General features: G+C 47.0%; 1 protein-coding gene across 4 annotated transcripts in view; it reads left to right on the top strand.

Annotated features, from left to right (window-relative positions):
- Window positions 1-23,659, top strand: part of OSGEPL1 (O-sialoglycoprotein endopeptidase like 1) — a 277,221-nt gene that overhangs the window by 241,739 nt on the left and 11,823 nt on the right. The window lies entirely within an intron of this gene.

The raw sequence follows: 23,659 nt of genomic DNA, 5'->3' as shown, positions 1-23,659 counted from the left end.
TTTTGTCGGAATTCAGTTTCAGACGGCTGTGCTTCATCCACTCGGCTACTTCTTTCATTCCTTCATGTAGGTTGGTTTTGGCGGTGTTAGGGTCTTTGGTGAGTGAGAGGATAAGTTGAGTGCCATCAGCGTAGGAGATGATGTTGAGGTTGTGTTGGCGTGCGATGGCCGCGAGGGGGCTCATGTATACGTTGAAGAGGGTGAGACTGAGTGAGGATCCTTGTGGCACGCCACAGATGACTTCAGTGGCCTCTGACTTGAATGGTGTGAGGCGGACTCTCTGGGTTCTTCCAGCAAGGAACGAGGTGATCCATTCCAGTGCTTTTCCCTGGATTCCGATGTTTCTGAGGCGTTGTATCAGGGTGCTATGACAGACTGTGTCGAAGGCTGCGGAGAGGTCGAGGAGAATGAGGGCGACTGTGTCTCCATTGTCCAGTAGAGTTTGAATGTCGTCTGTTGCTGCGATGAGTGCGGTCTCAGTGCTGTGTTTGGCTCGGAAGCCGGACTGTGAGGAGTCGAGGGATTTGTTGGTTTCGAGGAAGGCGCAAGTTGGTTGTTGACAGCTTTCTCGATAACTTTGGCCGGGAATTGAAGGAGCGAGATGGGGCGGTAGTTTTTGAGTTCTGTGGGGTCAGCTGTGGGTTTTTTCAGAAGGGCGCTGAGTTCGGCGTGTTTCCAGCTATCCGGGAAGGTGGGAAGGTGAGGGAGCAGTTGATGACGTCTCGGAGGTGTGGTGCTATGATGGAATCTGCTTTGTTGAAGATGTGGTGAGGGCATGGGTCTGTGGGGGATCCTGAGTGGATGGAGTTCATCAGGCGGATGGTGTCCTCAGTGGAGATTGGGTTCCATTCGTTAAGGATGTTCAAGGGGGGTGAAGGTACGGCAGAAGGTTGGGTGGGTTGGTCTCCGGGTTGATTGTCGAAGCTGTTGTGGATGTCTGCAATTTTGTCGTGGAAGAACGAAGCTAGGGAGTCGCAAAGGGTTTAAGAGGGAGTGAGGTCGTTGGAGTTGGCAGTGGGGTTGGTAAACTCTTTGACAATAATTCCTTGCTGTTGTGGGCATTGTTGTCTTGTCGGTCTTTGAATGCGGCTTTCTTGGCAGTCCGGATCAGTTGGTGGTGTATGCGGGTGGCGTTTTTGAAGGCGTCCCTGGTGCTGGTGTTTGGGTCTTTTTTCCAGGCCTTCTCAAATGTGACACCTATAGCAAAGCGCACACACACACACACACACACACACACACACATACATACTGCAGGCATTACAGATGTTAAACTGCAATCCCAATGACCGATGTTCTGACAAATTCATTTGTGTGTTAAAAGGTGAATGCAATAAGAATGTTAAGCCACTTTAGAAACAAATGACAGATGTGACCACCCTAAAGACTGGGTAAAAGTTTATTTTAAAAGTTACTTTGCACACAGTCAAACTGATGTTTAGTGGCATTTATCATTTTTTAACTATTTATTAAACAGATGGAATAAAGCTCAAATCCCAAAGCACCATTGTTGAGGTCCGACCTATAAAGACCATCTCTCAGCGTTTCAACCAGAGTTGGGAAGGAGTGGAGGGGGCCGTGATTTGTCCTTCTGGCAACTCCCCCACGCCCCCCAAGTGCTGTATTTTGCCTTCTCAACAGGGTGTGTGGGTCACTAGAGATTACAAGATCATCATAATACCCAAATGCAAGCTGGAGTACACACGAATGTTACCTCCTCTTGCCCCGCCTTCGCCCCTTGCCCCACATGAGCACATTTTACACGTAATGGAATGAGAAATAGATTATATTGTTAAACAGCGCTAGGTTAGCGCACAATGTACCTTTAGTTTACAATGGTAGTCTGGGGTATGACCTTCCAAAACGTTTCCACCAGTGGAAACGTGCAGTCATGCCGGGGCTTTGCAGAATCAAAACACGATGGGGTCACAGCCAGAACGCAGCACATTTCAGATTTAAAACTGAAGCTTGACAGCTGCTCTTAAGTGCCTGCTGAGCAATGGAATATGCATGCAACACGCATTCAAACAAGATTGAGAGCACACCACCTATAAAAGCATGTCTAAAGTACTGTTTTAGTACTTTAGCATTCTTGTTAAAATAATAAGAAATGACGAAGTACCCAGCAGTGTCAGATGCATGTACAATTTAAGAATAGCAATTATACAATGTGCATATTCCACAAACCTATTTAGTAGCAACATTTAGGTTGCAGCAAGAAGTGTATTTTCCATTAATCTGTTTTATGCACGGATTTCATCTCATTGCAGAACAGCTGGCTGACTTTTATGTAAACATTAAAAAAACAGAACTGTTTCGTTCACCAATCTACCATACTGACCGATTCTAACAAGCAAGAAACCGTTTTAGATATTTTCGGGGCATGGGAAATTCATATTGTAACTTCTGGGTAAGCAACATACATACACATCAACCTCTTATCACTATGTTGCAAGCAAGCATTGAGGGAGAGTGTTGCCTTCTCTGCTTTTGGCTTTTACTGACACAAAGACAGGAAAAGCAGGGGAGGTGTGCGTCTGACGGCAGAATGAATACAGACTGCTGATCAAACAAAAAAAATGTAGCCGCCTGGTGTTAGACAGAGATTCATGAATATGCGTGACCAATTTTGACGGATACAGCTTTATCCAAGCTGTAGCGTGTACCGCCTCGAAAATACCTGACAATGTATTAGCCATACAAATGGATGGACTGCCGACTGCCTACCGTTCAAAGCAGCCCTTGGATTTCATTATAGGCTTCAGCCACATAACACTGGGGGAATTCTTGTGAAATGTTGATGGATGTACCTTACATCTCTATGCGGCTATTTGAAGCTAGTCCTAAAAGCCTGATAACGGAGTCAGTGACTGTACATTTAATGTCGAGCCCAACACATCCACCCACACCGCCTGTCACTGCCGGATGTCAGATCTCATAACACGTAGAAAGGAGATGTATTCAAGTTTTACATTCATCACACTCAGAAATAATCACACCCTGCACGCGTGCGCAACCCTGATAAATCACTTCATCTCACAATACCACTGTTCCTCCTTGGGAGCACTTAGAAAACGGGAAAACGCCAGCTTACAGTCTCTACATTTGTTTTAAATGTGCGTTGACATCTCTATTGTGGTATACTCAAGGTAGGCAAATGCCACTTATGGGTAGGAGAAGAGTTTGACCACCATGTCTCAATACCCTTTATACAAGTACCTTATTACAACATGTTCTGACGGGCCAGCTGTGGCAAAGAACATGAAAAATCAACACGAGTAGGTCTGTTGCAAAAAAATACAAGGCAGAGAAGGGGAGGGGGGAGGAGAAATCCGACACGGCGGGCATGGGAGGGGGCCGAGCGGCAATAAGGGTGTGAAGCAGAAGGGGCCTGGGGGAAGCTGGCTGGGGAGGGGGAGGGGGAGGAGAAATGAACAGATGTCCGTGAGGTGTGGGAGGAGTGCCTGATTCCGGATGGGGGCGGGAGAGCCTGGGAATGTGAGAGGCTCGGGCATGGGAGGGGGCCGAGCGGCAATGAGGGTGTGAAGCAGCAGGGGCCTGGGGGAAGCTGGCTGGGGAGGGGGAGGAGAAATGAACAGATGTCCGTGAGGTGTGGGAGGAGTGCCTGATGCCGGATGGGGGCGGGAGAGCCTGGGAATTCGAGAGGCTGGGCTTGCATGCGATGCGCGTGCATGTTTGCTCACGTGATACACGTGAACTGCAAGAAAACCGCGGGGCTGAAAGCCCTTGGTTTGACTTGTGTTTTGCCGACATGAATTATCGCTCCGCTCGATGCGCTTGCGCGCATCGATAGGTCGCGAGACCTAAAAACACTCTTGCAGGGTGAAAATAAGTATAAGAACATCATGCCATTCTTTGCTAATTGCATATTTTGAGAGTTTCCGTAACAGTGAAATAATTTTACATAAAGCTGAGCACAAAGAGCGAGGGGCTAGAGGGCAACAATAGGACAGGGCATGCAGAATCATATCACCAATTTTAACTGAAGGCTACCGGGAAGGGAGGCACTCAGCCTCCACTCACTGAACTAATCATTGAAGCTGGCCTCACACGACAGGAATAGCAGGCTTTGCTTTTTTATTGGCCATGTCTGAACTGGGGTGGCTGAGTGAATTAAAGAATGGTGATGGATTAAACCCTGATCAGTTGACTGGGGGTGAGTGTTTGATTGGCTCAAACGCTCCGTCCATCATCCCCTTTTGTATTGCTTTGCTTTTTTATTGAACACACATTGCATAGTTCAAACAGATATGTGATGCGACCCACTTAGCACTTAGTAGTAGCAGAATGTGGGTAGGATTGCTATAAATATATAACAGCAATAATGTTGGAGCTCTTCCTTTTATTTACGCTTTTGGTAAACATTGCTGCCATTTGTTTGTCTTTATTGTAGTTACAATTACATTGTGTGCACTAGAACAGGATTTTGAATTTAAATAAATCTCAAAAATGTATCCCTAATGTTCGTGGGTATGTTATTCCTTAATGAAAGAATGTTTGGGGTATCAACACATCCCACTCAAATATTGCTCAATGGGGTGTGGTGTCGTTGTAGTACAACTGGATTTCTGTCGTGAGTTGGCACATTGACTGACAGGGGGTCTAGAAAACTAAACTCTGCCTTCTAGAGAAATCTAGATACCATATCAGTCTCAAGGGTCTCAATGTCAGTAATGATGTCCCAGGCTTTTTGTGCAATGTCCTTTTAGACTTTCAGAACTTTCATTAAGAAAGCTCACTTCTGGACATGCTTGAACTTTTCTGTGTTCTGGCATTTGCTGATTGAAAGCTCTGGAATGACCAGTACCAAACACTATTAATGTTAAAGGCTAAAATAAAATAAGTCACAATATTTTAGGGGTGTGTGAATTAAAAATGTATCTGTGATGTTTTGCTAAAGTGACACTTTGCATTGATTGCAAAGTTTTACGTTTTCCCAGTACTTCGTCTGCATGACGAAAGTCCTGCTAAAAAGGTTTTGCAACACAGTTTCACAATGCAGCAATTATTTGAGGGAATTCACCTGCTAAAATCGATTCATTTGCTGAATTTCATTGTTGCAGATAAAATTTCACATTTGTGGTGAGGAATTTTCACAACCCTGCAATAATGCACTGTATAAAAGAAATTATGTATGATCTGTGATACCGTTCCCTCTGGTAACCCTTTCATTTTCACCCTAAAATTGAGATACGTGTAGAAGCTGCAGCCAGGGCTTTAAGCTGGCCCGGTATTGTTTAGTTGCTAAACCCGCAAAGATTAAATTTGATAGGTAAGACTGATTTCACTCATCTGCTGGCAAGTCAGAAAATACCTGGCTGGCATCCTGGCTACTCCCCGACTAACATGGCGCCGATGGAAGATTGTTACTTGGGGAGTGGTGCGTAAAGGAATGCGTATGGCCGCAGTAGTATTACTAGCCCTTAGTGGCTGGGACAAAATCAAAGCAAGATTGTGCTAGGGATTGTCAGGGCTGTAATAGAGTGGTAAGTCTTTGAAGTCTTTTAGACCTTCTGGTCTATATAAGAGTACAAGTGAGGAGGAGACACAGGTCTGTTAGATCTGTTGTAGGGCTGAGCTCATTCACTCGTTGAGTTACATTTACTATAATGTTACTGCTGGGTTTCAGTCGGGTTAGGCTGTTTCTAGAGAGACTTTATGAACTGTATGCGATAGCTATGTACTAGATATCTCTATTTGCTGTATCAAAATAAGACCTTGGTGGCTGGAGTGGTTAATTATTATACATTTGATTTGTGTTTTCCTGACGTTTCCCCATTCAGTATTACCTTGATTTTGAGAACCTAACAAAAGAGACTGTCTGTTTAAAGAATCCCCACCAATCAAAAGCTTGCTCGTACCTGGTACCACGATTACCCTTTACCCATGTTTAACCCATATAAGGTGCCAACATAGTGTATCACCTCTATACAAGTGTAGTCATTGGTGGAAGATTTGGGATTGATATCTGGTCCAATCCGTCTATCCTTTTCTCATTACTGAGAGCATAGGGGTGGCATACGGAGCTGCAAAGAGTTGGCGGAGGATAAGCAAAGGCAGAACATACATGTGGCCTACAGCATACATGTGCAGCTGGCCTATGGCATATTTCTCCTTCAGTTTTAACTCAAGTAAGTTGCAGACAAGAGCAAATTGCTGTTGTATGTCATACAACAGGATGCAATCTTTGACACAGCATCTTTTTTTACTGTGTGTTTGTGTCCCTTCTATGACTAGACTCCATCTCCAACTCACTGATTGCCACTGAACACCTCGCTTGCTTCCAAAGATTTGTTTCTCCTGTGCATTCTCAGTTCATATAAGCACTTGCACATACTTCCCCTGGTGGATTTGTGACTTGTGGCAGGGAATGTCATCCCATGAGGTTTGCTCTTGGTAATCTGAGCTCCTGTGACTCTTCATCTGGTGTTGCCTGTGGCCAGTTGGACTCCTGCTCACAGTGTGTTGATAAAGAATGTGTGACCTTTCCTACACCTCCAGTATCCTGGGGGATTTAAGAGAGCACCTCCTCCTTCATTAATCATCTGCTCCTTGAGGTCTTGTTGTGCAGCACATGCATCCATGGAAGGGCCGGCCTATCCATCATTATAAAAAGTGATCCTAACAATCCAGCTTCGTAAAATATGTATGACAGAAACAATGTGGAGGAAGCTGAATTGAATGAGACATAGAATCCACCTTTCCTGATATAAAGGAATTAGCTTATCTCAGTGACCGGAACTGTACAGACCAATACACTCAGTATCTCTGGGGTCTATGTTGCATTGAATTCAACACTTCAGCTTATTTATGGACAGATAAAGTAAACTGTGCTCTGTGGTGTATCTTTCAATGGTGTTAGAAGCTGGAAGTCACATCCACAAATATACTTAATAAATATTCGATCTGTAAACAAGCAATGATGGTAATGATGACAATTAACTTTGCTGGATCACTTCTCGTTCTTGGTCCACTACAAATATTCAAGAATATTCCAGAGGCCACCTCTAAGCCATAGCAAATTGTTGATTATTGACTGAGCAGTAATCAACGCATCACCATCATCCAGAGAATTCCTCAGTGGTATTCAAACATCATATGTCAAACCAATCCTGCAGAAGCAAGAAATAGCCCCCAATGACCCAACCCATTGCAGGCCTGTATCGAACGAATGAATGATGCTTTGAATCCACCTCTCCTGTTTCAAAAGAATCAACTTTATTTTTCTGGGTTAACTACTAGAAAAATCAGTATTCATTCAGATATCAGACTCCTTCTTTGGTGATCAACAAACATGTTTACAATCTGGTATAGGGTTGAAATCTGAGATGGCATCAAGACTGTGTGGACTCCATCGCAGTAGCCCCCTGTTGGACTTGGCACTTTTGTCAGGTTCACCCCTGAACTTTTTGCCTTTTAATATTACATAATTATAGTGATTTCTGGTCTTTGCGCACTTTAACACTGTGTCCCAATGTAAAGTGCATGCGCAGTCTGAGTTTGTGTGGTGACATTGGCCTGCCCTCCGATAGGAATGCATAGGAAAGATGTGTGTCCATGGTAGTTCCTGATGTGTGGGGAGTGTAGGGTCAAGTTTGGTATGTGCAAACTCGTGAGATTAAATGCTGCACGATGATGTGCGCAGATTTATTGTGTCTAGTGTGGAAGTGCCACTTTTAGAAGTTAGCATGTCTGTGCAGTGAATGTGAATTGACTGTCTGGCTTGTGATTGGCTGGAGCTGGCTGGTGTGCCTGGCTCCAGGAGTCAGGATGGGTCTGCCCAGTGGTGAGTGGGGAGATCTGCATGTTGATGGCAGGGAGGGGTTGCACCTGGGACCTGAATAGGGCTGGGCCTTCCCTCCACAATGATGGCTCCATCCCCTGTGGTGTGTCTGATGTCCCTGACCCATCCTGTGAATAGGCAGACGAGCTGAGCAAAACAAAGTGCTCCAGAAGCAGTTGCATCTGGTTCGCCCCTTGCCTGTACCTTTGGAGACAAAGGAAATGTCTGTATAAAAAGGGGCTGTGACCTAATGAAAAATGTTCTTGTTTCCTACTCGAATCTACCAGGGGCGTGCTGCTGCTGGGGCCCAGGGGAAGGCTGGCCTCCCTGGGCCCTGCCCATCCCCTGGATCGCTCCACTGCGCGTGCCCACCCCGCTTATTTTCATATTTTACATAGCGGGAGCCTACTCCGCTTTATGGGGGTTTTATTTAAATTATGGGTGCCACCCCGCTTGTCCTTATTTAAATTACAGGTGCCCACACCGTTTATGCCGCCATGGAATCACCGCCGCAGACCGAGCTACGGTGCAAAACTTTGCCGGGCTGCTGCCTACCGCGACCCGGAAGTACTGGAGGTGGGCGGCGCCAGAGCCTTCATCATATCCGGAGCCTCACGGGCTCCCATTCAAGTCCCGGTCCCCGAGGAGAGAGGACCGGGTGAAGACTGGCGCATGGAGACTGCGGGGATCCCGTGAGGAGAGAGAGACCCGCCAGCGCGGCAGCCAATTTCCTGCAGGCGGGGTGCGAGGCACATTGCCGGTGCCTGCCGCCGCCGCGTCTACCAGGAGGAGCCTTTCCCCCGCCGAGAGCCGGTAAGTTGAGACGGCTAGGGCGGGGGGAAGGCTACATGTGTAACCTGGGGCCGCAGTGGCGGTCCGGCCCGATGGCTGCCTCTTTTGTTTTAGAGCCGCGTGGCTCTAGGGATAGGCCAATTATAGTGAAGGTGCCCCAGTGGGGGTCCTCCAGGCACCAGAGTGGTGCCCTTCTTCAGAGCGGCCCCGGATGGCAGTGGGCCGCTCCACCGATTGCTCTCTTGTTGTTTCAAGGGCCCGTGGGGTCCGAAGGTCCCGTGTTCCCCCGCAGAGCCATTGCGCTCCACCGATGGGGCATTTCTTTTGCGTAGAGTGGCCCAGGGGCAGTGTCCGGCCCGCAGGTATTTCCTGAGCCCGAGGGCTCCAACGATGGTACCATTATTTTATGGCTGGCCCAGAGGGGCCCATCATTTCCTCATTCTTTCTGGAGCCAGTGCCCTCCTTGGGGGCCATGTTTTCTGTTCAGAGCCTAGATGGCTCCAACGTTTGGGCGCAGTTTTATTTCTAAGGGCCAGTGAGGGCCCATGCTGCAGTTTATTTCCCAATTGCCCAGCAAGTAGTGGGCAGCTGCACCCTTTAGGCCTTTCTTTTAGGGGACAAGTGCTTTTGGACTCAGGAGTGGGATGCACTCCTTCGCCCCTACCTTGGCCTTCCACAGCTGTGCAGTAGTTAGTGCCAGCTGCAGCATTTAGGCCCCAATTCATTGTTCTCAGCTGCCCAGCAAGTAGTGGGCAGCTGCAACGTTTAGGCTTGGAGTAGTGGCGCAACCTTGACCTTCGCTGCTTAGGCAGCAGCCCTGACTTTATGGACATAGGGCGCTTGAGCCCCCTTATTTGAGATGGCCAGTTGGCCAGGGAGAGATTGTTACATTTATAGGGTGCAGGCCCTAATGTGATTTATTTGCTATTGTGATTTATGTTCTAATGCTTTGGGTGTTAGGAAATGTATTGTGTATAGTATGTTTTGCGCACACTATTTTGATACCTCTAGATATTGTTTATGCATAGGAGGTTGTTTTACCTGTTTAGGATTGTGTTAGGAAGATTATACTTCCCTGTGTGATTTATGCCCCTAGTATAATGTTTACTTAGGTGGTTAGGGTCTAATATAGTTAGACTTGCGGGATACTGTGCATGATGGATTTCATGTCACAGACTGTTGCAAAGTACAGTGGTTATCAGTGGTTACTGGCTGTACGTTCTATGACCTATTTTACTTGTATGTTTATGATTTAGTTAACTTTTACCAAGTTCACTTTCTGATGATCCTGACAGTGGTCCATGTGGCCCTGTCAGGTGTAAATAATCCCTTGTAAATATTGACCGTGCCAGTTGGCACAATGTATATTTTGTGATTACTATCTGTTGTGTTGTGAGAATACAAAGGCTATTTTTGTATTATAACCTTGTGTGGAGTTCCTTTTGTGGGGGCCTGGGATGTTGTTGCTGGTGGGTGCGTGCGCAAATGCTTTACACATTGCTTCCGGGATAAGCCTTACTGCTCATGTCAGGTTGCCAAGGGGGTGAGCCGGGGTTATCTTACCCTAACTAGAGTGTTGGTTTCTGCCTGGTTTTGTGGGACACCCCCGCGCCGCACGGCCACCAGCTGCTGCGTGTGCCCCATTGCCTGCCTTACTGCCTCGCCGCCGGCCTCGCTGCCGCCTTGGTCGCTCCCCTTTGGTTTTCGCCAGTTGTTTTGCCCTAAATTTGTGCTTGTATCCCTTGTGCCGTGTGATCGTTTCTCTTGCTGTTTTCGCCATTGTTTTGCCCGCCATTTGTGCTTGTATTTTTTTTGTGCCGTGACATTGTTTTCCTTCCTGTTTTTGCCATCTATTTTGCCCTCCATTTGTGCCTCTTTCATTTAATGTAACCTCTGTGCCGTGTGTCAGTTTCCTTCCTGTTTGCCCGCCTACCTCGCCGCCCTCCGCTCTCCCTCCCCGCTTCCCGCTTCCCGCCACCGCCATTGCCCCGCCCCTTTTTCTCTTCTGTTCCCTCCCCGCTCCCGCCTCCCAGCTGCTCCGCCCACCCGCGCACTTGGCCTTAAATGGCGACCGTGCGACACAGGTGAGTGTGACCCACTTGTGGGACACCCCCGCGCCGCACGGCCGCCAGCTGCTGCGTGTGCCCCATTGCCTGCCTTACTGCCTCGCCGCTGGCCTCGCTGCCGCCTTGGTCGCTCCCCTTTGGTTTTCGCCAGTTGTTTTGCCCTAAATTTGTGCTTGTATCCCTTGTGCTGTGTGATCGTTTCTCTTGCTGTTTTCGCCATTGTTTTGCCCGCCATTTGTGCTTGTATTTTTTTTGTGCCGTGACATCGTTTTCCTTCCTGTTTTTGCCATCTATTTTGCCCTCCATTTGTGCCTCTTTCATTTAATGTAACCTCTGTGCCGTGTGTCAGTTTCCTTCCTGTTTGCCCGCCTACCTCGCCGCCCTCCGCTCTCCCTCCCCGCTTCCCGCTTCCTGCCACCACCATTTGCCCCGCCCCTTTTTCTCTTCTGTTCCCTCCCCGCTCCCGCCTCCCAGCTGCTCCGCCCACCCGCACACTTCGCCTTAAATGGCGACCGTGCGAACGCGCAGCGGTCACGCGCAGCGGGCGCGCCGATTGTGCGCCGAAGGCGCGCCAAAGGTAAGCCCGTCTGCGCCCGTCCGCGACCGGATCGCGACCAGCGCCAGGACCCCTGGCCCACGAAGACCCCGACCTACCCGCCTGACGTACTCCGCCGCCACCCTCATCGCACTCAACACCGGCCGACTCCCAGAATGCCACCAAGCCACACCACGACGCACCCACGGACCTATCAGCTGCCACGCCTGCAAATTCACCTGCATCCGGACCTGCCTCGCACCAGCAGCCGCCAAGTCTAACACCAGCAGCACCCACCTCAAGTGCATCCTGCTCAACACCCGCTCCGTCCACAGACACGCCATCGAACTCTGGAACCTCCTAGACGCCACAGCCCCTGACGTTGCCTTCCTCACGGAGACCTGGATGAACGCCTCTTCAGCTCCCGACATCGCCATCGCCATCCCAGAGGGCTACAAGATCGTCCGGAGGGACCGCAACGCCAACCAGATGGGAGGAGGCATCGCCATCATCCACAGGAACACCATCCGTCTCACAACCAGCACCGACAACACCCTGACCAGCGCCGAACACCTGCATTTCCAGATCCACACCAACCCGAACACCACCCTCAGAGGCACCCTGATCTACCGACCCCCGGGACCACGCACCCCATTCAGCGAGGACATCGCCGACTTCGTCAGCCCGCATGCCCTCCCCTCCGCTGACTACATCCTCCTGGGAGACCTCAACTTCCATCTGGAGAACAACAACGACCGCAACACCAGCACCCTGCTCGACAACCTCGCCAATCTTGGACTCAAGCAGCTGGTGTCCACCCCCACCCACCTCGCCGGACACACACTCGACGCAGTCTTCTCCTCCAGCACAGACATCAACTTCAGCCACGCCACAGAGCTTCAATGGACGGACCACAGCTGCGTCCACTTCACCTTCAAGAGAACGACGACCCACCACCACCAGCAACAGGCCGCCCGCAGAAGCTGGAACAAGATCACAGCAGACCAGCTCGCCACCTCCCTGAGCCAGCACCCTCCTGCCAGCTCAGCGAACCCCAGCCAGGCCGCCGACAACCTCACGAAGTGGATCAGCAACTGCGCGGACGAGCTCGCCCCGCTGAGGACCCCGCCCAGCAGACCCGGCAGCAAGAAAGCCCCGTGGTTCACCGACGAACTCAAGAGCTCCAAGAAGAACTGCCGAGCCCTCGAGAAAGTCTGGAGAAGGGAACCTACACCGGACAACAGGACCACCCTCAAGCGGGCCACTCGGAAGCACCACCAGCTGATCCGCGCCGCCAAGAAAACTGCATTCAAGAACCGGCTGGACAACAACGCACACAACAGCAAGGAACTCTTCAACATCGTGAAAGAGCTATCCAACCCCAGCGCAGGAAACAACGACATCACCCCATCGCAAGACCTCTGCAACTCCCTCGCCTGATACTTCCACAACAAGATCGCGGACATACACAACAGCTTCAACAACCAACCAACGCACACCATGACCGAACAACCACCCCCCACCACCACCCTCCACGCCTGGACCCCGATCAGCACCGAAGACACCATCCGCACGATGAACTCCATCCACTCCGGATCACCAACCGACCCCTGCCCTCACCACGTCTTCAACAAGGCCGACGCTGTCATCGCACCCCACCTGCGAGACATCATCAACACATCCTTCGACACCGCCACCTTCCCTGAGAGCTGGAAGCACGCCGAACTCAGCGCTCTACTCAAAAAACCGACAGCAGACCCCACCGAACTCAAGAACTACCGCCCCATCTCGCTCCTCCCGTTTCCAGCCAAAGTCATCGAGAAGACCGTCAACAAGCAGATGGCCGCCTTCCTCGAGACGAATGGATCCCTCGACCCCTCACAGTCCGGCTTCCGAGCCAATCACAGCACCGAGACCGCCCTCATCGCCGCCACCGATGACATCCGAGCCCTGATGGACAACGGAGAAACAGCGGCCCTCATCCTCCTAGACCTCTCCGCGGCATTCAACACTGTCTGCCACCGCACCCTAGTACAGCGCCTCAGCAATGTCGGAATCCAGGACAAGGCGCTGGAATGGATCATCTCCTTCCTCGACGGAAGAACTCAGAGAGTCCGCCTACCACCGTACAAGTCAGAGGCCTCCGAAGTCATCTGCGGCGTCCCTCAAGGATCCTCTCTGAGCCCCACCCTCTTCAACGTCTACATGAGCCCCCTCGCGGCCATCGCACGCCAACACAACCTCAGCATAATCTCCTACGCCGACGACACCCAGCTGATCCTCTCCCTGACCAACGACCCCGCCACCGCCAGAGCCAACCTACACGAAGGGATGAAAGAGGTAGCCGAGTGGATGACGACCAGCCGCCTGAAACTGAACTCTGACAAGACGGAGGTCCTCATCCTGGGCTCTTCACCCTCCGCCTGGGACGACTCCTGGTGGCCTCCCGCCCTGGGCACCGCACCCAAACCGACAGACCATGCACGCAACCTGGGCTTCATCCTGGACTCCTCCCTCTCCATGACCAGGCAAGTCAACAACGTCTCCTCGGCATGCTTCAACATCCTACGCATGCTACGGAAGATCTTCTGGTGGATCCCCACCGAGACCAGGAAGACCGTCACCCAGGCCCTCGTCACCAGCCGACTGGACTACGGCAACGCCCTCTACGCCGGTTCTACCGCCAAGCTCCAGAAGAGACTCCAGCGGATCCAGAACGCCTCAGCCAGACTCATCCTCGACATCCCACGAACCAGCCACATCTCCGGACATCTGAGAGACCTTCACTGGCTCCCCGTCAACAAAAGAATCACCTTCCGCCTCCTCACCCACGCACACAAAGCCCTACACGACCAAGGCCCGAGCTACCTCAACAGCCGGATCAACTTCTACGCTCCCAAACGCCACCTCCAATCAGCCAACCACGCCCTCGCCGCCGTCCCCCGCATCCGAAGAGCGACTACAGGAGGAAGGTCCTTCTCCTACCTGGCCGCCAAGACCTGGAACTCCCTCCCGGCCGACCTGCGCCTGACCCAAGACCACCTCTCCTTCAGGAAGAAGCTGAAGACCTGGCTGTTCGAGCAGTAGCGGCACCCCCCCTCCCCCAGCGCCTTGAGACCCTACGGGTATGTAGCGCGCTCTATAAGTGTCACTGATTGATTGATTGATGGTTTTGGCGCAAGCCTTAGCCAACCAGAAATCCCATTTCTAACACCCCCCTCCTCTTACCGGACCTCTTAGCAGCTGTTGACACTGTGGACAGCCAGCCCCTACTCAGAAGACTAAATGCTACAAGTAGAAAGGATACCAAATACACCTCTAGTGAGTATTCTTCCATACCTCACAGACAGAGCTCACCTTGTGTCCCTGTCTCTCTTCTTATTGCCACCAATCCCATAAAAGGGAGGTGTTCCCAAGATTCAACAATTCCAGTTCTTTTATTCAAACTTGGCACAACTCCCTCATCTTATAACCCTTACACTCTCCTGATACAACTACGTTAATGACACTCATATTATTCTTAAACTGGAAAGCCCTTCTGACCTTGAGATATCAGGACTTTCGAAATGCCTACAAGTAGTTAATAAAATGGTTGCCTCAAAGCCATTTGAAACTAACTGTTAGAAATAGGGGTTCTGGTTGGCTAAGGTATGACAAAATCCAGGCAGAACCCACCACTCTAGTTAGGGAAAGGTAGTTACACACTGAAGATCGCATCTCTTCGCCCCTTTGGAAGCCTGGCAGAGCAGTCAGGCTTATCCCAGAGGCTATGTGTAAAGTGTTTGCGCAACACACTCACATAACAGTGACACCCTAGGCACACCTCAAAAGAGCCTCCACACAAGGTTATATAAAATATTATTTGTATTCTTCATAAAACACATTAGATCACAATCCCAAATATCATTGTACCACTAGGCACTTGTCATGACATCACGCTGAATCACATAAATCACTGTGCCAATCAGGCATCATATGTCAGGATAACTAGTAACTACTGGTAGTATTGCACCTAACATAACACTATGCATAAACAACCTCAGCAGTGCACTATAGTACAAACTTGTAGAGTGCACACATTATAAAATAGCATAGAAACCTAATGCAGAAACACCAGCACTGAACCTAATCAGCAGTATGCAACCTTACACCAGGGCACAACACATCCACATTACCCGTGTACACACTACCATATGTGAGAACCAGAGTAAACACGGCACCCCCTTGTAAGCCCCTACGAGGGTACCTGGTGTCTGGTTGTCCTCCCCGTAGGTTTCTGGCCACGTGCCCACAAATAACTGGGAAATGCGACAATTCAGGATGGTTCACTCCTTCTCAGGAGCCTCTAATACTATTCCTTTTTCTGGCTGAAGAGCGGGGGCCTCCGTCAAGCTCTCACCCCGTTCACTGCAACAAGATATTGTGCCCCAGATATACAAAAGACACAAAATTGATGGATGGAATTCAGAACAAATCAAAATATTCATCCCCAGTCAAGAGATCTCAGTTTAATCCATAATTCTTTTGCTCACCATGCCACCCCAGTTTAGACCTGACCATATGCAAATCAGTCTTGACCCTGTGCCTCATGGGAACAGCCCAGCCTGATCTGCCAAACCAGGTCCTCCCTGGACCGGAAACAAGCATCCTAGGGCCAGTTTCGTGGTTTCACCCCTCATCAGCCAGAATAGCTTGAATCCAGTGGCACTGTGAGCCCGGGACCCACGTCTGGGCGTACCCGGCGCACTTCGTGGAGAAAGCAAAAGACACAAAATTGATGGATTGAATGCAGAACAAATCAAAACATTCACCCCCAGTCAAGAGATCTGGGTTAAATCCATCATTATTTTGCTCACCATGGCATCCCAGTTTATACCTGACCATATGCAAATCAGTCTTGACCCTGTGCCTCATGCGAACAGACCAGCCCGAACTGCCAAGCCAGGTCCTCCCTGGACCGGAAACAAGCATCCTAGGACCGGTTTTGGGTTTTCACGACTCATCAGCCAGGTTTGCTTGAATCCAGCGGCACACAGAGCCTGGGACCCAGGTCTCAGCATCCCCGGCGCACTTAGGGCAACAAAGCAAAAGACATAAAATTGATGGATGGAATGTAGAACAAATCAAAATATTCACCCGAGTCAAGAGATCTGGGTTAAATCCATCATTCCTGTGCTCACCATGCCGGTCCAGTTCAGACCTAACTGATATACAGGCATAAAGGGGTGGGGGGGGGGGGGCACACACACTGGTACTTCTAGGAAGGGAACCCTCACTGAGTCCCCCAATGCCGAAAAGGGCAGCTGCCCATGAACGCGTGGTGCTGTTGCAGCCAGCTAGTAGGCAGCACTGACCTCTAAGCTTGTCCTGTGGGCCTCTATATGGAGGACAAAGGGCAACCGCCACTGGGTTGCAGGGAAGTCCTCGCCAGGTCCCCACACACTGCTCACCACTGTCGCAGGCTCAAGGACAGAAGCAACGCTCCCTTCTGAAGCTTTACTGCAATGACCCTACTTAGGTCGTGTAAGTGGGGCTAGACTCCCGGAGCCTCTCCAGATCTCAAGCAGCCTCTCAGACCAGGCAAGTCCTCAGCTCAGTGTAGCTGGCTTTTGCAGTGGTGTGTGGCTGCCGCATGCAGTCGTCCTTACAGTTTTGTTCCATGGCCGGCACTATGGGTTGCGGCTCCTGCATTGCCACAGTAACCTGAAGGGCCCACGCTCAGCTTCCTGTCATGCTGTACCTCTGGGGCTCCCGCAAAATAGGAGGGCTCGGCCCAGAAGTCAGGCCCACTGCAGTGCGCGAGTTCCAGCTAAGCACAAGCTAATGTAAGGGCTTTCCAGTGGATAAAGCCCTCTTCGATTCTCAGCAAATCTACAGAACTCGCAGGCCATAAAGCGCTCCCGCACACACTTTGCCCAAATGCAAAAGGAAACAGCAGGCCAGCAGCCAGGGCAAGCCACAAAGCCCTGGGAGGTCACTCGGGGCCCAAGACGGAAGTAGGCTCAGGCCGGCCCACAAAGACAAAGTCCAGATGGCGGTACCCTGGTAGCCCAGCAATCCCCTGGGGCAGCAGGGCAGCCACGCAGTGTCTTCTTTTTTACTTGGGTTCTCAGCCCCTTTACTTAAAGTCCCAAAGTTTTTGTTCTCTGGTGGCAGAGAGCTCTGAGCCCAGTCCAAACCGGGTCTGTCCTCACTGGCTAGAGTTGGAGACAGCATTGTTCAGGGCAGACCAGGCCTATTCAGGTGTAGTGAAATCTCCTTCCACAAATCTAAACGCAGCCCAGGTATATTCAACTCAGCCCTCTCTCATCCTAGAAAGGCAGGTCACACCTTGAACCTCCCTCCCAGAGGCTGTCTGAAGAGAATTCACATCCCCTGTCTCTGTCAATCCAAAATTCACAAACCAGCGGAGGCACAAAGACACATAAGCACACAGAAATGCCCACTTCTAAAAGTGCCATTTCTAAAACAGTAGTAATAAATCTGCTTTCACCAATAAGCACAATTTATCACTACTATTTCAAAGATACCAAACATGGTCACGCTACCCCTCTCAGATCAGAAATTACCACTGAAGCACATATCAGGGAATCCCCAATGAAAACCTATGAGAGGGCATCCATACAGCAGTGAGAAACCAAAAAGGCTGTTTATCACTACCGGGACATGCCACTCAGTTTAGGCACATGTCCTACCATCTTTCTACAAAGCACCCTACCCATATGGCCAGCTAGGGCCTAACGTAGGGGTGATTTATATGTAGTAAAAGGGGAGTTGCAGACATGGCAACCACTTTATATGCCACACCATTGTAACAGTAAATTGCGTGTGCAGGCCCTTTAGTGGCAGAGGCCTGAGACAGGTTTGAAAGGCTACTTCCGTGGGAGGCGTAAGCAGCGCTACAAAACCACCAGTAGCATTTAATTTACAGGCCCAGGGTATATGGGGTACCACTGTACAAGGGACTTACAGGTATATCAAATATGCCAAACAGGTGTTGACCAATCTTACCAAGTTTACAAAAGAGAACACATGCACTTTAGCACCGATCAGCAGTCATAAAGTGCCCAGCTGTAGGTATCTGAACCGTTCGGTTTCGGTAATTCCATATTCTGACTTCATTTGAGGGAATGAAAGAATGCCCGAGAGGTCAAAGAGGTGTCCCACTGAGTGGCACGCTGTCTCCTTCCACTCCGTGAACGCCTTATCCGACAGTCACAGTGTAAACTTGTTGTTCCCAAATAGGGGGGTCAGGGGGAATGGAAATGTTGTAAGTTTCCTATTGCTCGCCACTCCGTCCCATACTCTCAGCACTGACCTGGTGATTGGTGAACCCAGTAGTCCTCTAGAGCCCTGTGACCATTTCAGAAAGGGGACCTTCCACAATGGAATGCCTGCCTGCGCCCTATTGTGAAATAACAGCGTTTTTCAGATTCCGGTCTTGCCCATTCCACAAGTTATCGCAGTTGAGGCACCTTGTAGTAGGCAAGTAGGCCTGGTATTCCCCAAGCCCCCATCCTTGGGGCACAGGTACCCTACGGCCTTGCCCATACGTGGGCAGGCCCAAAAGAATTTGTTGATGCTGCGTTGTAGTGAGGCAATCACCCCTCTAGGCGGCAATGGCGGCAGGGTTTGGAACAGGTACAGCACCTTTGGCAGTAGCGACATTTTAACTGCTGCCACTCTCCCCAATAGGGTAGGGAGAGGCGATGTTTACTCCAAGTTCCCAAGTCTTTTTCGACCTGTGGCTGTCGTTTAGCATAATTGAAACAAGTTGTCTGGTGGACCGAGGCCGCTAGCTCCAGCCCTAAGTATGGGATATTGCCCACCACTCTAATACCGGATAGCCATCCCTCGGCCGGGTCTGGTGCTGGTTGGGTGGGGTGCAATGGTAGGGTCAGCGATTTACCCACATTAACCTAGAAGCTCGAGACCTTACCGAATGTTTCCAGCTTCTCTAGGAAAGCGGGGAGTGAGGTTTTCGGCTCCGACCATGCTGCTATCATATCGTCTGCATATAGGCTCAAAGGGTGAATTTCTCCCCCGTAGTGTATACCTCTAATTCCAGGACTGTCCCTGACCCTGTGCGCCAGCGGCTCAATGTACAGAGCAAACAGAAGCGGGGACAATGGGCACCCCTGCCTAGTTCCCCTTTGAATTGTGAACAGTCTCGAGGTGATGCCATTGACTCTAATGGATGCCGTGGGCGCGTTATAGCAGCACCGCACCCAACCCTGGAATCTCTACCCCAACCCAAACTTCGTTAGCACCTGCCCGAGGAATCCCCATTCCACCCCGTCGAACGCTTTTTGGGCGTCTACCGTTAGGAGAAGCACATCCATTCGTGTTTGATAAGCTTTGTCTATGGGGGGAAGGATCCTCTTGGTATTGTCACCACATTGGCGGGAATGGACAAATCTGGCCTGGTCGGGTTCTATTATTTTTTGGGAAAATGTAAGTACGTTTATACTTAAAAAAAATTAAATGGGAAAATTGTTATATGATTAATATGTTACCAATATATGTAAATTTATAAAAACAAAAATCACAATACCAAACTGAAATTATCACTGTTATAAAATATTTTTTTTTTCTAATGTATGTAAAAAAATTTTAACATACATCATCTGTTATTACAAAGTTTACGCAACTGTTTAAAACAATGTACCAATGTTATAATAAAATGTTTTCTTTAATTATTATATTGAAAATATTCATATGTACAAAACATGTTGCATTTGTAAAATAAATATGATTTCCTATCTGTCTTTTTTTTATCTAACATTTGTAACAAAAGAAATATTTCTTGTTGATTTCTAAATAATTTACAATAAATAAACATCTTTAAAATATTAAAATGTCTAATTTGTTGTCTAACGTTTTATTAATTAATATACAATGTTAGATATTGCGTTTAATTTTTATTAAATATAATGTCTAAAATAATGTTTTAATAAAGTTGTTTATACAATGTTTACATTTTCATTTACATGTATCTTATAATTAAAATATTATACTACTCTAAACTATAATATTATTTTAAGATTATAAATTAATATCCATATAGCTAAATTACTGTTCCCACTCCAGTTAGCATAAATAGAGGGTTGATGCTGGACTCTAAACTTAACTAATTTACTATTCCTACTCCAGTTAGTATTAAGTCAGGGTAGGTGCTGGACACTAAACATAATTAATTTACTATTCCCACTTCAGTTAATTAGGTGTGGGTGCTGGACACTAAACTTATTTAATTTACAATTCCTACTCCAGTTAGTATTAATTCGGGGTAGGTGACTGACACTAAACTTAATTAATTTGCTATTCCCACTCCAGTTAGTATTAATTAGAGGTGGGTGCTGGGCACTAAATTTACTAAAAGTACTATTCCCACCCCAGTTAGTATTAATTAGGGGTAGGTGCTGGACACTAAGCTTATTTAATTTACTATTCCCACTCCAGTTAGTATTAATTAGAGGTAGGTGCTGGATATAAAACTTAATTAATTTACTATTCCCACTCCAGTTAGTATTAATTAATGGTAGGTACTGGACAGTAAATATTAATAATTTACTATTCCCACTCCAATTACTAATAATTAAGGGTAGGTCCTGGACAATAAACTTAATTATTTACTATTCACTCTCTAGTTAATATTAATGGTAGATGCTTAGCAGTAAACTTTATTATTTTACTATACCCACTGTTATTACAGTAAAATAAAAAGAATTCCCAGACATTGAACATATTTATTTTTCTTTTCCTCTTAACATTAATGTAATATAACTAACTACACAGTACATTACATTTTAATTATTTGACAATACCTACAATAAATGAGTACAATATTTAATATAAATAATTGCAATATTTTTATAATTTCGAAAAAATATTTTCTAAATTATATATTTACATTTTCAAATGACTTACATTTTTAAATACATTATTTTTAAACACTTCCCATCCTTATCCCCTAGAAACTCAATAGCCCGCTCCTAAAAAAAATTCACATTTGAAATTTTTTTTAAAATATTCTTTTAAAACACTCCCCACCCTTTTCCCCTATAAACCCAACACCCTGCTCCTAAAAAATATTTTTTCGAATTCAAAAATAGAATTTCTAAAATAGAAATTTGAATTTCCTACATTTTTAAGTACATTATTTAAACACTCCCCACCCCTTATCCCCTATAAATCCAACATCTTGCTCCTTAAATGTTTTTCTAAATTCGAAAATATATTTTCTAAATTATGAATATACATTTAAAATTTCTAAAATGTAAAAATAAGTTTTTGAAAAACACTTCCCACCCTTATCCCCTATAAACCCAACAACCAGCTTCTAAAAAATATTATTGTAAATTCGAAATTATATATTCGAAATTATAAATGTAAATTTAGAATTTCTATTAAATTAAAATCAATTATTTTGAAACACACCCCACCCTTATCCCCTATAAACCCAAAATCCCGCTCCTAAAAAATATTAAATAAATCTATTGTGTTATTACATTAACTTACTATTATAATACAAACTGTATATACATTACAATATACTACTATATCAAAAACAACAGAAGAGTACCAGTTATGAAAGACTGATTCAAAACTAAAATTTGGAGGATAAGGAGTTAATAACCACCACCTTCGGATGAAAGAAGTATGTTATTTAATGAGACTGCTGAGAGAATCACAAGTAATGATTTATTGTTTCAGATTGATCATCCCACCACTGTGATAGGGATTTCTGCACGGAATTTTGCATGTACAACTTTACAGATAAGTTTGTAATTTTAAACATTTTCACATATATTCTGACCCCGACTCCTATGATTATGCCGCTACAGTGAGCGGGTAATATAAAGCTAGGGTCTACCTGGTCCTGATGAATGCTGAGCTGACCTTAGGCTCTCGCAAGAAACATGGCGACCTTTCAGGACATTAGATTCTAATTAACACAACCTCATATGTCCGACTTTGCACAATTGCTTTTAACAGAGTTAGAGCTACCTCTACATTAAAATTCTAGTTTGGGGTGTAGTCCATACTCTTCTTAACCGAGCACTTTCTTTTCTGACTACGTAGTTTTTCACGTATGCACAAAAAAGGACCCAATGAAGACAATTGGCAACCAATCTATGTAGTTGGTGCCTGAGGGTTCCTATTCCTCACTTAAGTCTGGTCTCTTCTACCTTGTTCACATTTGGTGTAACATACTTCTTTCATCCGAAGGTGGTGGTTATTAACTCCTTATCCTCCAAATTTTAGTTTTGAAACAGTCTTTCATAACTGGTACTCTTCTGTTGTTTTTGATATACTTACTTTAAGGGGTACAAGAGTGACCTGTTGACCCTTTCTCTCTTGTTGTTTGGTAAATATACTACTATAACCATATGTTAACATAATATTTTTAATATTTTAACAGTATTACAAACTTCGATATTTTTAACAATACTTAAAATGGATATTTTTAACATCGATATACATAACATGGATATTTAACACTTTCGATATATTGAACTCAATATTTATTTATATCGATATTAAAAGTTTGATATTATGTCTACTTACCCCTGAAAACCTGTGCTGTGGTTACATTTTGTTAAAGGGGTATTCTTTAAAGGGTTTCCGCATTGCCCAGTAGGCAATTCACAGCACTTGACACATTTTTCTCTGATTCAGAGTCAATTCTTTACACCAAAGGAGTAACATTAGCTCTGGAATGGCACCTCAGCCAATCATCCCGCTTTACAGATTGGAATGTCCTTCTCTGTACAGGTACAAACTTGCACACCATAAAACAGCCTGTCCAAGAAAATATGGATATTCAACAGCTATTTAGAATCCAGACAGGAACTGTGGGATTAAATTGATACATATCTGGACTGATAATAATCTGTTTATTTGGTTACGCTATGAAACTATAAATCGTGCGGTAGTTTAGAAGAAGCACAATATGCAAATGACTTAATTATTTAGCATAATTTATAACTGTATGAAGTGACTTTCGCTGTTGTAAGAGTAAACACAACAGGGAAAAGAGTTCTGTTTGAATGCCTGTGTAATAGGCGATTCGTGAACTATAATGCGAGTCGGACACTGTCATGCATCAGAAACTTCGAGGATAAGACTGCTTGAAGAACTTTCATTTCAGTTTGTCCTGAACACAGAAATGGAACTTGTGGTAATCCGTAAAGGGCAGGCAGTTGCCCTTGCAAGAAGAGCTTTAAGGAATGGGAATAGCTGTAATGGAGATCTTGGTAAGGTGATCACTTTTTTGAGGAACTAACCACAGACCGTGCAATCCATTATTGGACAGCAGCCTCATGGCTGGGGACCTGGCATGGGTGAGGATTTTCTGGAAGCCATTTCGCTGGTGGCTGTTTGGAAACCGGCCCAACGTAAAATATATAGCAGATGTGTAAGGACATTGTCTATTAAGGAGTAAGAAGAATACTTATATTA

This window comes from Lissotriton vulgaris, chromosome 2_1, assembly GCF_964263255.1.
Source record: "Lissotriton vulgaris chromosome 2_1, aLisVul1.2, whole genome shotgun sequence".
Taxonomy (NCBI): Eukaryota; Metazoa; Chordata; class Amphibia; order Caudata; family Salamandridae; genus Lissotriton; species Lissotriton vulgaris.
Note: the sequence above shows the minus strand (reverse complement) of the source record. Positions and strands in the feature narration are given on the sequence as shown.